Here is a 12076-nt window from a genome sequence, read left to right as displayed (position 1 = left end):
TCCWTCAGTAGAAAGCAAAGCAAAGGCTGAATGTCCAGCATTTGGTTTCAAGTCCCAAGGTGGACAATTTCTCAAAACACTAGCAAGGAACATATCGAAGGCAGCCCTCTTTCTATCCAGTCAGTGCTAGGTTTTTTTTCTTTTTTTTTCCCCATGCATTGGAATCTGCATGTCTTCACAGGCCCCATCATGGGATGCTCCATGCATGCCCCGGAGCTTCATGCAGAGCACTTCACAAGTCATTCTGCAGGTTTCTGTCTAGCCATCAGGCCATTGTTTTCTGAGCAAAGGAATAGATTACCCTGACTGTGGGAGCGTGGGTGGGGTCTTGTTTACATGGCCTTATCTATGGTGGATGGTTTTACTGGGTACACACATCATTGTATCTGGAAAGAGCAATATWTGTTGGGTAAAGCTGATCACCCTGAGGCTAATCAAGAGCCAGCACTCTTAGGCAGACATCAGTTCCTGCTCTGTGCTGGTGAAGTTTTTGTGGTTGTGCTATGGAACCAGCYGGGGAAGTGATCCAGCTTGAAACTATCACGGTTGGAAGAGGGAAAAAAGTGAACTTTAATTTGGATACTGCCCAGCTGCTTGTGCAAGTATTTAGAGAAATGATGGTGAGTTTGGAAGTGAGCAGCCATGACTGGGGTGAGAGTGAGACTSCTTCTTTAGAAACCAATGCTTGCTTAAAATGTTACTCAGACCTAAAATATTATTTGAGAATCCACCCCGTGGTTATTAAGAATGAATTAGTGACATGCTCCTTGTTGATCTATACCTGCACTGCTTTTCATGAGGGGTAACTTAAAATTACTGGTGAAAAATTACAGGTTTGTTTTAAGACTGTATTAATTTACTGAACATTTTGCACAGTCCCTGAAATATTTCAGCTYTGGAGTAAATGTGTCAGAGCAGACAGTAAAAGGCAAGAAAAGAAATGAGAGCAAAAGTGGAGTATAAAAGGCTACAGAAACCAATGAGACTTAGCTGGGCCTGACCTAGCATGGACTGGTGTTTAGTGGAACACATCTAAGTGACTGGACAGGTGAACTGCAGCAGGTAAATAACCCACTTGYAGGGTGAAAAGTTTAGGATAGGCTCTGGGAGAAGAAATGAACAGCTTTTCTGCAAGCCCTCCCCCACTACTCCAAATGGGGCACTGTCCCTGCTTGCCTTCAGTGCACCTGTTCCCAGGGTGGACGGGTTGGTTCAATGTGCTCCTGACAGAACCCAGGCACTGATTTATGCCCTCCTTCGCTTACTCCAGGATCTAGGCCAAGGAAGTGGGGCCCTGTCTGGGATCTATAGAAAGATATGACCGGGCAGGGAGAATAAATATAGTCCCTGATTTCATCTTCAATACTCATAAGCCAGCTCATGGAAAAGGCRAGCTCGGTGTGGAGCTGGCCCTGTCTCTGAAGGGATGGTTATTTATCCACCCTGTGACTGACTTGCACAGAGCTCTCTGAAATGAGGAGTGAGGTGTTACAAAAAGCTGATTATGTCCCTTTCCCCTGACAAAACTGGGACCATTTCACTGTTTCTCACTGAGTAGTGGCTTGTGTGGTGCTACTGTTTTGAGCAAGATGTTCCAGGTCTCAGAATCTCTTATATGTGCAATTTATGTACATTTCACCTTTTGTGAGGCAACTTGTTGGTTTAAAGTTGGCATCTTTTAGCTGAAGGGTACTGAGGCGATATGAAGAATTTGTGCTGTTTTGCTTAAAAGCATTTAAAATGGCACAGAAAGGTGTTTCAGCCTGTACACAGGCCTCATGCTCATATTTCCATGCCTCTTCATAGTCAGCTTGTTTACATCTCTTTAGACACTCTGCTGATTGCTGAGTGAACATGATTCCATCTTCACACCAAAGTCAGCCAAGCTCTCCTCTGCAGACTGATAATCTTGTGTCTCGATTCCTTTGCTGCCTTTTCTCTCGTGTTCTTTTTCCACACTAGACATGTTCCATTTCTGCGTGGAGGCAGCATCCTGACTGAGTAAGCTCATGCCACAGCACGCTCTGGGGGCAAGCCCTCGCTGGCCTTTCCAGCAGTCTTTGCTGACCACCTGCTTAAGGCACAAGCAGCTGTCTTGTCTGATATGGAGTGCTGTCCTTTCTCCTAATCATTGCATTGACATTGGAAGCATTGAGGCTGGGGCACTCAATGCTCTGGTGCCTTCGGGTACTACTAAGGTCTTGCACAGTAATTCCATGAATGTTGCCTACTAGAACTACAAATCATGGATTTGTAATACTGTGGGGTTACAGTATTACAAATCCATCACTTACGTTTTCCAACTATGTTTTTCCATGGGAGCAATGATATTTGTAGCATTTGTACTGAATACACTATCACAGAATTAGGTGYTGGGTATATCCTGGCATCTTCAGTATTAATCTAGAGAAAGGAGAGRGAAAAACCTTAGTACCTTTGTGAGATTTGCATGGAGGAGCTAAATAGACCAAGTCTCCCAACGTTACTGAGAGCAGAGAAATAAAAAATGGTAACTTGCAAAATGATACTTACAGAGAAAGTAAGAGTTTGGAAGAAACTAATTATTGCTTTTGCTGTCCAGTGTTTCCTTTCACTGCAAGAACACCTGGCTTGGAGTACTTTTTTGCAGGAGGGGCTAGAATTGGTGGCTGTTTGCTAGATGGCTGTTCTGAAGGAGTCAGAAGTTTAGCAGCTGCTTTTCAAACAGCTCAGCCATTTCTGTGCTGAGCAGGGAGGGGCAGACAGCTGGGGGCAGTTCATCTATCTCCCAGGCTGGTGCCATCTGTTTGTGAATTGCTGATAGGAAATACTTAAAAGATGTCCAAAGCTTACAGGCTGAGTGATAAAAGAAGGATAGTCAACCATGTTACTAGTTGAACCTGGAGCAGGCAGTGGACCACTAAGTCTTGAGTTTGCAACATGACTTAAGATGGGATGAAAGGTCAGTCTGATGCCAAAAGCTGCCATGTCAAGGGTGGTCCCTCCCACCCTTATTCTGAAATGACAAGGTACATTTGCAGGATAATGCCTTTATCTCAAAGGGATAAGTTATMATTTCATGTTTTCCCCAACCTCAAAGAGTCACTAAAAGTAGGACTGAAAAGCAAACACATAAATCCAAAGAAGCATAAACATATGCTGCCTGTCCTAGTTCATAAACCCTTCTTCTCATCGAGCAGAGGGAGGAGCATGGTGGCTACTTAAAATATGGAAACCTCCAAGGTGTCAGTCTTCAAATGCTTTCCTCTGTATGGTAGTTTAGCATCTTAACTGATGATATTTTGATCAAAGCTTTTGGAACATACACTGTTCCRGGTAACTGCAAAATTTGTATTTCAGCTGTGATATCCCTCAGAGATACTTCTGAAGTTCCTACCCTTCCATTATTATGACCTAGTGAACTGTAGAACAGCCCTTTATCCCTTAGGTAAAAAAAAGGATTGTCCTATTTCAAACACTAGAAGACAGACAAAACTTGGATTTGTAGACAATTGGTCAGGAARCAGACTTGGCCCTCCCCTCTGATGGTAGGTGTAATGTTTTTGGAGTTGCTCAATAATGAGGTTTTGTTTCAGTCATCTTTCAACTTGCTTTTGTGTGGCTCTGGTTYTTTGCTGTTGACTACATGAAGCATATTTCTGGAGACATTAGCAGTGGGTTAAACTTCTGCTGGAGTTTGTCATGCTTTTCCTTCCATCTGCTTTGTAAGCCAAATTTATGGTTCTTTGTGTTAAACTGTATGTCAATTTAACTTGTATTTTCTCCACGCAAGCATAAAAAGGAGTATTTTTCCATGAATTCCAAGCATTTCCTGAATATTGAGAAATTTGCCACTTCTGAAATACCAAACCACCAGGAATCTTCTTGCAGTTAATAGTACTGGCTGTGGCATCTTTCCTTAACATACTTAATACTGAACATAAATSTAGTAGCAATTTTACTGTTATCAATACATTGTTATTGATACTACATGTTATCAAAATGATTGTGACTGCTTTCATGGGGTCTTTGTTCTGTTGTTTCAATAAAAGGCACATACTTTTTCCTGTCCTYTTTGATTTTTAGGAGCTTTGTAGTCCCATGTTTGTCTGTCAGGCTTAAAGCCAAGTGAGCTGTGTAGTACTACATGTTTCTCACTGAATACATCTGCAGCCACAGTTTTCATATTTAAGTGACTGCCTTCACTGGCAGCATTGCATTATCCTTTTGTCTCTTCCTCTGACTTTTATATTTTTTAATTTCAAAATTTTAGTAGTTCTCCAAGRTAGAGTTGATTTGTAGTGATATATTGTCAGAAAGGCACTTGGCCTGATTTTTTTTTTTTTTGCATTGTAGATAACATCCAGTTTCATTGATTTCTAATTTAGTAGGCCAGCTTTTTTTTTTGTGGGTTTTTTTTTTTTTTTTTTTTTTTTTTTTTTTTTTTTTTTTTTTTTTTTTTTTTTGTTTGTTTTGTTTTTTTGGTTTTTTTTTTGGTAGGTGTATCTACTCATCTGCCTTTTAACTGAGAGGCTGTTTTATATTTAATTTGTCAGCCTTTTCCCTTGTTGCACGTTATTGTTCTGCCTGTTTCTTCTCTTTTTCCAGATAACTTTACACATTTGCAGTGTTTTTCTGGAAAGTTCTGTTTAAAAGCCTTAGTGTTCTCTTATACTTTAAAACCCACTTCATTCTTTCACAGTTGGGTTCGATATTATCAATTGYAAATTTGCTCTTACAAATACCGAATGTTTATTAATACTTAAAAATTCAGATGGAATTAAAAATCTAAGAAACTWAATATGGAAAATGAAAGTTAATAATGCCCAGTGACTTGGGTTTCTTCTTTCTTTAAAACAAGTACATGTAAAGCTATCTTCTGGACAGGTCTCTGCAAAMACATTACCAGAAAGATCTCAAAAACATGGAGTGAGTTCTGAGAAGAGCAAGCATACCAGACTTAACATTGAGCTCTGGGAGTTCAAGGGACTGATTTAGGAGGAAAGATTAAAGTAGCTAAATATACATAGCTTGGCTAAGTGATGACTGAAAGGTGGAGGGTGGGGGGACACATAATAACAGTCTAAAAATATTTGAAGGGTGTTAACATTTAGGAGGGAGAGGGATTTTATGTGGAACATGTGAGCATGACTAGGATTAATGGGGGAGAAAGAAAGAATATAGAATGGGTATCAGTAAAGGCTTCAGGACAACATAGTGCTCAGTGCTGAGGGATCTCTCTTCTCTGAAGAGATAGAGTGGAAATGCTGTTGCTGGGGAACTTTTAAAATTGTATCAGACAAAACTGTAAGGATTGCATTTGTAAAAGTAGTCCAAAAGAATGGTGTGTGTTTGTGTGCACATGGGGATCTGTATCTGTGTTTTACATGAATGAGGATTCCAGATTGGAAGTGCTGTGGTTTTACACAGGAAACAAGAGAACAGTGGGCATTAGGTGGCTTTACACTGCAAATACCTGCATTTTTTGGTAAATTGATACTATTGTGATTCATGCTACCTGTGGTTTTGTGACATGAGTATGTTTGTTACACTGATTRATTCAGGAACCCTTCCTTCTGTCTGAAACAAAAAGAGCAGACTTCTAGATAAATTCCAGGAGTGCTTTCTCAGAAATTGTCTTCTGTCATTTAGTCAAACATTGAGTAGAGAAGGATGACAACATTTCTCAAGAAAGGGTGTGCATATACATAGAGGGAGCTGATAACATCAATATGCAGATTGTGTGGAGACCTGGCACAGGAAAAAAGGAACTCCCTTATTTCTACAGTGCAAGTAAAAAAAAACCTAGCATGAGCTTTCTTGTAAAGTCTCTTTCAAAAGCATTCCTTATTCCTTAAGAAAAACTGGTGTGAGACAACATAACCTTTTCCATTTTCTAGTGCCCAAAGTGAAGGAAAGCTGCTTATTCAGAAAAAGCCAGYATTACAGCTAAAAGAAGAAGCACTATTTTCATTCATGTAGGATCCAGATAATGAGCACAGGAGAACTGGGGCTGTCCATTGGTTTAAACAGTTGCTCATTAGCTAATCCATAACAAACCCTGTATTGTCTGTGTGTGGTGAAGATCTGGGCAGCAAAACTGGGAAGGCTGTGTGCAGTTTGTGCCCAGACAGATGGTCTTGTAAATCTGTTGGTCACTGGCAGAGCTGACTGAAACCTCTGGGGCCTGGGTACACCTGCTGCTGAAGGGTGCATAGCCAGCAGCTGTTGCTCATTGCTGTCACCTTGAACTTGTGACCCATCTTCTGGGTACTCCTTCACATTCTCAGAGTCTCACTCCATGCACATAAACAGTCAGAGTCTTGCTCTGTCTCTGGCCTCTTGAACAGGATGTGACACTGTTTTCATGCAAAATAGCTTTAGAATCACTTTCCTTTCCTCTGGAGTTGGATTTGTRCAATAATTGCAAATGCCTTTTCAGGGACATTGGTTGGGGTCTGTGGGCAGGAGTGCAAGGAGTGTACCCAGTGCTGGGTGAGGTAACTCCATAGCAATGCCCAAGTTGTTGACTGCGAGTGCTGCCCAGTCCCTTTTCTAAGCATGGCAGTGTTACAAGGAAACACACGAGCACGTGTGGCATTCAGCTCAATGCTGCTTTCAAACCTTGAGGGGGGGATGATGAGCATTCCTGCATGTGAACATACCATCATCGACTTTAGTTGTAGAATCATAGAAAATGATGCTGGGAAGGACCTTCAAAAATCATCTCATTTGCTCCAGGGTCCAGAGGCAAAGCCAGCTCCTATTCAGCTGTTCATGATCCTTTATGGATAAAATTGGGGGAAAGTGATTTGACAACTCTAGATACAGAAGCTTTCATCTAAAAGGTAGCTAAAGCAGCTAGATATTTGCTAATTTCCTTCTGGATGCATGTGCATTTTTGGGTATCTCTGCAGCTTAAATGATTTTGTCATCCTTGTGCTCCCGCTCTCCTGCCTGAATCATGGTTGCCCAGTTATCTATCAGACTTACCCTATGAACTCAGTCAGGGAACAGCTGCTTAAAGAATCTGGAACAGAATTGTGCCGGTGTTAGGAAGAAATAAAGCAGGGTGGGAAGGAACAGGGAATATCACAAGGCACTGTAAGGAATTTGCATGAGCTTGGCAGAATTCAGCTATTACCCAGACCAGTTCCTGGGGGGCTATGCAATTACTAAGTCTGTGTTTCTGCTTTTTGTCTAAGCTTGTGTTTCAGGCTTTTCTGTCTGCATTTTCCTTTTCCCTGTTACAAAGAATGACACCTTTAACAACTATTCTTGCTAATGTTGGGATCGTGTGGAACTGTTCTGTGTTGAGACCAAGAGCACATTTCCTTCAGAAATTGTGAGGTGACTTARCAGTTCRCAGCAAAAGAAAAGATGGAGTTGCYAGTGCTGTTTCCTTGCTCCCCTGTTCTRCTTCCAGTCTTGTGCTCCTGTTCTTTAGGCTAACTTCTGTTTCTAGTGGACTACTTGTGGATTCATGTTAGATTGCTAAACTGATAGCAAACTATGTTGTCAAAATGAGCTGGGCAGATTTCTGACAGATTGGAGGTGAACTGACCCATGGAACAGTCTGGTGAGAGGGAGGGAGGGGAAAAGACAACCATTTTTTTTTAGCAGTGTCTAGGCATTTGTTGAAGCTGAATCTATAACTTGTTGGCTTAAAGTGATCATRAGCAATGACTGCACTCTAAATTATGATTGCACAGACTGAAGTTGGGTGGTGGCAGCCATTCCACTTATAAAATCAGTATTCATTTTTTTTTGTATAAGACAAAAACAGTCTCTGGGTTCCTTTGCACTTTGAGGCTGCTCTGTAATTCTCAGTCATTTGGCTGGGACTGGGTTGTGGTGTAGTTTTAGGTGTTAAGTGAAGCAGTCRCAACCCCTCACAGGGCTGAGCCAGACCAGACCAGATGCCCTGAGACCTGCATAGTCTGTGCTGGTCATTCAGCAAGCGGCTGCAAAGATCTCACAGACCYCTTTTAGCTCTAATTTCTGTTACAGCTGAAGCTTTGAGTGCTTAGTCTGTCATCTGGGCACATGCACAAGATTAGCACTTGGGGCAGAAATCTGCCAGAAACTGTACGATTGGTGCTGGCAGGGGCAACAGACCACAAAAGCAGGAGGAGGAGAGGGGCTGAACTTKTAGCTGTCCCTTGAGACAACATCACTGAGAATTGCTTTCAGATGYCCTGAAGTTATTGGAAGATGCCAAAATGGAGAGACATTTATTGACCTAAGGAAGAATTCAGTGGATGTCCAGGTCTGTAATGTAGAATTTGGACTGATGGRAACTGGGGAACGCTGGTAACGGTTAAACATTGGTTTCAGTGCTACCCCCAATAGTCAAGTTCTCTGAACCCAGGTCTWAGTAAGTAAAGTATCTTTGTGCCTCTATAAGGTCATTCTCAGGTGTCCCTAGAGACTGAAAGCTGTTCGTTTGACATGCCTTTCCATGTAGGATTGTTACTGGCTCTTTCAGGTGTTATCTGATACACTCTCTGGCATATGAAGGACTCATGTTACTCCATGCAGCTGCTTTGGTGTGATTGTGGGATTYCCCAGCCAAACTGAATCTAAACATTTTCTGTAAGATTCTCATCAGTCTTAACTCTGGGAAGTACCAGAACAAGTCCCAGCTCTGCTCCTTTTGCAGCCCTTAATGTGCACATGGAAGAGTACTTATTGGACGGATTAACTTACATTTCTGTGGCCTGCGGCGATAATGTGGCGAAACACAGCTGATGAGCACCTTCAATTTATGCACCGAAAAGCTCTATTAAAGACTGAAGTGTGGTGAAGAGCTGCATAGCCTGGAGCTTCGCGTGAGCTGATGGGGAAGGACTTTCTGCMTGCATACATTGTTGTGCCTTGGTAAACGCTCATCTTTACAAGGAATAACTCCGCATGCCCTTGGGGCAGTAATTAGACGCAGTTTAACGCTGTTTAGCCTTTAGACAAATGATGTAAGCACCGGAAGTGCCTTGCCCATTTTTTTACCAGCCTGTTTGTGTGTGAGGGTTAGGTGGAGTACAGTTCCAGGCTACAGTTTCTCTGGTGGCAAAACTGGTTCAAGAAGCTCTGCACTGATTCCCTGTTCTCTTTGTTGTGCCAATGCCGTGGTGAATGTGACCACAAAATGATCTAGTCTGCTAATCCAATTAAAAATAGGCCGGTGGGGGAAAAACCAAAACAAAACGAACAACAAAATCCAAATGAGGATGGGGAGTTTTTTTTTAATTATTGGTAATTAGAGTGGTGCGTGTCAGTGTTTCCTYCCCTGTCCCCCCTCCCCTTTTCCCATCAATTTAGTTGGTACAGCTGCACACAGGAGTTGATGGAATGTTGCAGGAGGAGGAACGACCAGCTAAGGAGAGGGAAACCTCTTCAGATTGTTACGTTTATGAAAGATTTGTTGCTCTAACTAGACCCGTGGTGACTTACCTCGTTTATCTCCAGGACGTGTTTGGAATCAACAAGAGCCTTCCCAAACCTGTGGGGTCTSTAATTATTATCCCCCAGCCATACACCTTGTGTGAAGCATCCAAAACTGACCGTCAGGAAATAGCAGTTTCTAAATGGTGGTCGCACTTCTTTATGTTTCTGGCRGTGAATTTAGGCTGTACAATGGTAAAGGAGAGGAATTAGCACTAACCTTTCCAGCAAAAGACCTTTTACACAAAAGAGGGTTTCAGTGTTTAGACCAGTTAGTAAATGAGACAACTGAGTATTATGACCTCAGACAGACTAATCACCCGACTGCCATGTGAGGGCCTTGACTGGCACATTCTGCCCAGCAAATAATGCTTTGACTTTGTCSTTTCAGAAGAGGAAGGAGCTCAGAACTTGCACGGTCATATGATGAAAACAGATATGTTGGSGAAGAGCTGACAATGTGATGGTGCAGATCACTTCAATATCGTGTTTTCAGGCTTCTGACTATTTTGATATTTTTCAGAAGTAACTGGCTCATCCTTCTTTGATTCTTAATTGCAAAATCCCCTTATTGCAGGGACTGCGTGAGCTCAGAGGAACTTCCTGTGGAAGATTATTCCCGGGCAAATTCAAGTATGGAATAAATGATCAGAATGAGGAAATTTTCTTCTCCCAGCTGAATATAAAAATCACTGGTGTGTGTAACTCTGCTATGGGAACCCGAACCTGGCTACTGAGCACTGAAGTTCTGCACAGATGGGGTCAAAGATGTCTTCATAGGATAGCTCAGTGCCATAAAATGCAATATGGTTTTCCATGGTCTTTTTCGTGGGAAATRATCACAGTATGATTGCCATAGTGGTGTATTAAGTTCCTTTATTGCCTCCTGAATATCTAATAAAGTCTTCTCACCAAGGCTTTGGTGAGAAAACATGGTTTGCGATGAAAGGAAAGTCTTAATAAAGGTAGCATTAAAACTAGATTGTATCAGTAAAAGTTGAGTGTCTGTGCATCTTGAGGAAAAGATGGGATTAACCATCTTAGAAAGGCAAAAATGTCGTTTCTGACACATGTAGCCCTATTTCTGGAAGAGCTGATGTCCAKGAAGGCATTTAACATAGTTGGGAGGAGGAAGCAGTGGAATAAGAGAYCCAAAGTAAAGCTGTGCAGGGAGCTATGGATGGGGCAGTCCCCAGTGGCAGTTAGTCCCATATGGACATGCAACCACACACTGCTTTTGTTTAAAAAGTGTCTTTCTGGTAAGACTTGGTTGGCAGTTAGTTTTGCTTTGTAAGCACAAAGAAGCACTGACATTTGGTGGACAGATGAGGTGTCCTTACCTTCCCTCTTTTGTTTAGATTTATTTGTCTGATGCACAYAGTTCATTATGTTTATGTTGACTGTAACCAACAGTTAATTAAACAAGTTCAAGGAGGCAGTCATGTCCCAGGAGATATCATTAAGTGACACAAAGAGATTGAAATGAGAGTTGAGATGGCTTTCTTGACCTTGCTTTGATAAATCTTTCACTGGATACAGCTGGATAGTTGCTTCTGTTATAGAACTTTTTACAGGTAGTTATTCATGTTTGCTTTGGGTACAGAAAGATAACAGAATCTGCCAAGAAACAGATACTTCCATGCTGTTTCCCCCTGAAAGGATTTTGTAGGAATCACTGAGTTCTTTGATCTCACTTTCTTTGGCCAGAGGCATATAAGAAAGTGTAAGTCTTAAAGAGATATTGCTTACAAGAGGCAGAAAAATTAATACACCTTTACCAACAGAAAGTCAGCATAAGGCTTTAAAGTAGGATGGGAAAATGCTTTCTATGGTGAAGGGAATTCCCTTGATTATCCCCCTTCCTTACAGGAAGACACTTCTCTGCTGTTGTATTGAAAGGTGCACAGGTGTAGAATGGAGAATGAGAAAGCCTCCTTATTTACTTCTCTTAGCAATTCCTTCCTGGATAACTACTGAATGCAAAATTTTGCAATTTATTGTAAGACACAATGGGAGCCAAACTGCTGCCCTTGGAAATTTATCTGTTAAGAATGAAAGAGCATAAGAGAGTATCTCTTTACTCCTTTTTTTCATGCTTCCAAGGGGAAGGCTCCAGGGAGGATAAAGGTGCTGTGCCACAGTTGGAATGTTGGCTGGAGCTTCGTGAAACCCAATGCGCGGTTTCGACAGAGGAGTCACAACTGTTGGCAGGTTCTGGTGACCATGGCAGACCTCAGCGGGAGTTATTCTAAGAACACAACATATGATCAGATTACTGAGGGACACTTTACATGGCTCTAAAAAATGAACCATCTGACGGTTTATGACAGCTCTGCCTCTTCCAGCCAAGTGAGAAGTGCTGGTCTTTGCTGATCCTGCAGCCAGTGTTGTGAAACAAAGAAAGTGCTTTCCAGAGCCTGTGAGCCTGCAGACTTCCAGCCACAGAATACCTGCTTGCATCTAACTATTGATAAGAGAAACAAAAGACATTCAGAACTTGCTTCTCTTGCAGTTTTGTTTCATGGTAATTTAATACTGCCTTGATGCAGTTTATTTGGCTTGGCAATTTACATAGTTCTATATTTAGTAATCCCTGTGATGAATATCTTTGTAGAGTGACCTGTTTCTTTGTTGATGTTTTTTTTTGTTTGGGTTT

General features: G+C 41.7%; 1 protein-coding gene across 1 annotated transcript in view; it reads left to right on the top strand.

Annotated features, from left to right (window-relative positions):
• TEAD4 (TEA domain transcription factor 4) overlaps positions 1-12076 on the top strand; it is a 54052-nt gene that overhangs the window by 17151 nt on the left and 24825 nt on the right. The window lies entirely within an intron of this gene.

The sequence above is a fragment of the Malurus melanocephalus genome, unplaced genomic scaffold, assembly GCF_030028575.1.
Source record: "Malurus melanocephalus ecotype Western Australia unplaced genomic scaffold, MMel_1.1 scaffold_259, whole genome shotgun sequence".
NCBI classification, from domain to species: Eukaryota; Metazoa; Chordata; class Aves; order Passeriformes; family Maluridae; genus Malurus; species Malurus melanocephalus.
The sequence above is the reverse complement of the archived record's forward strand: the minus strand, read 5'-3'. Positions and strand labels throughout refer to the sequence as shown.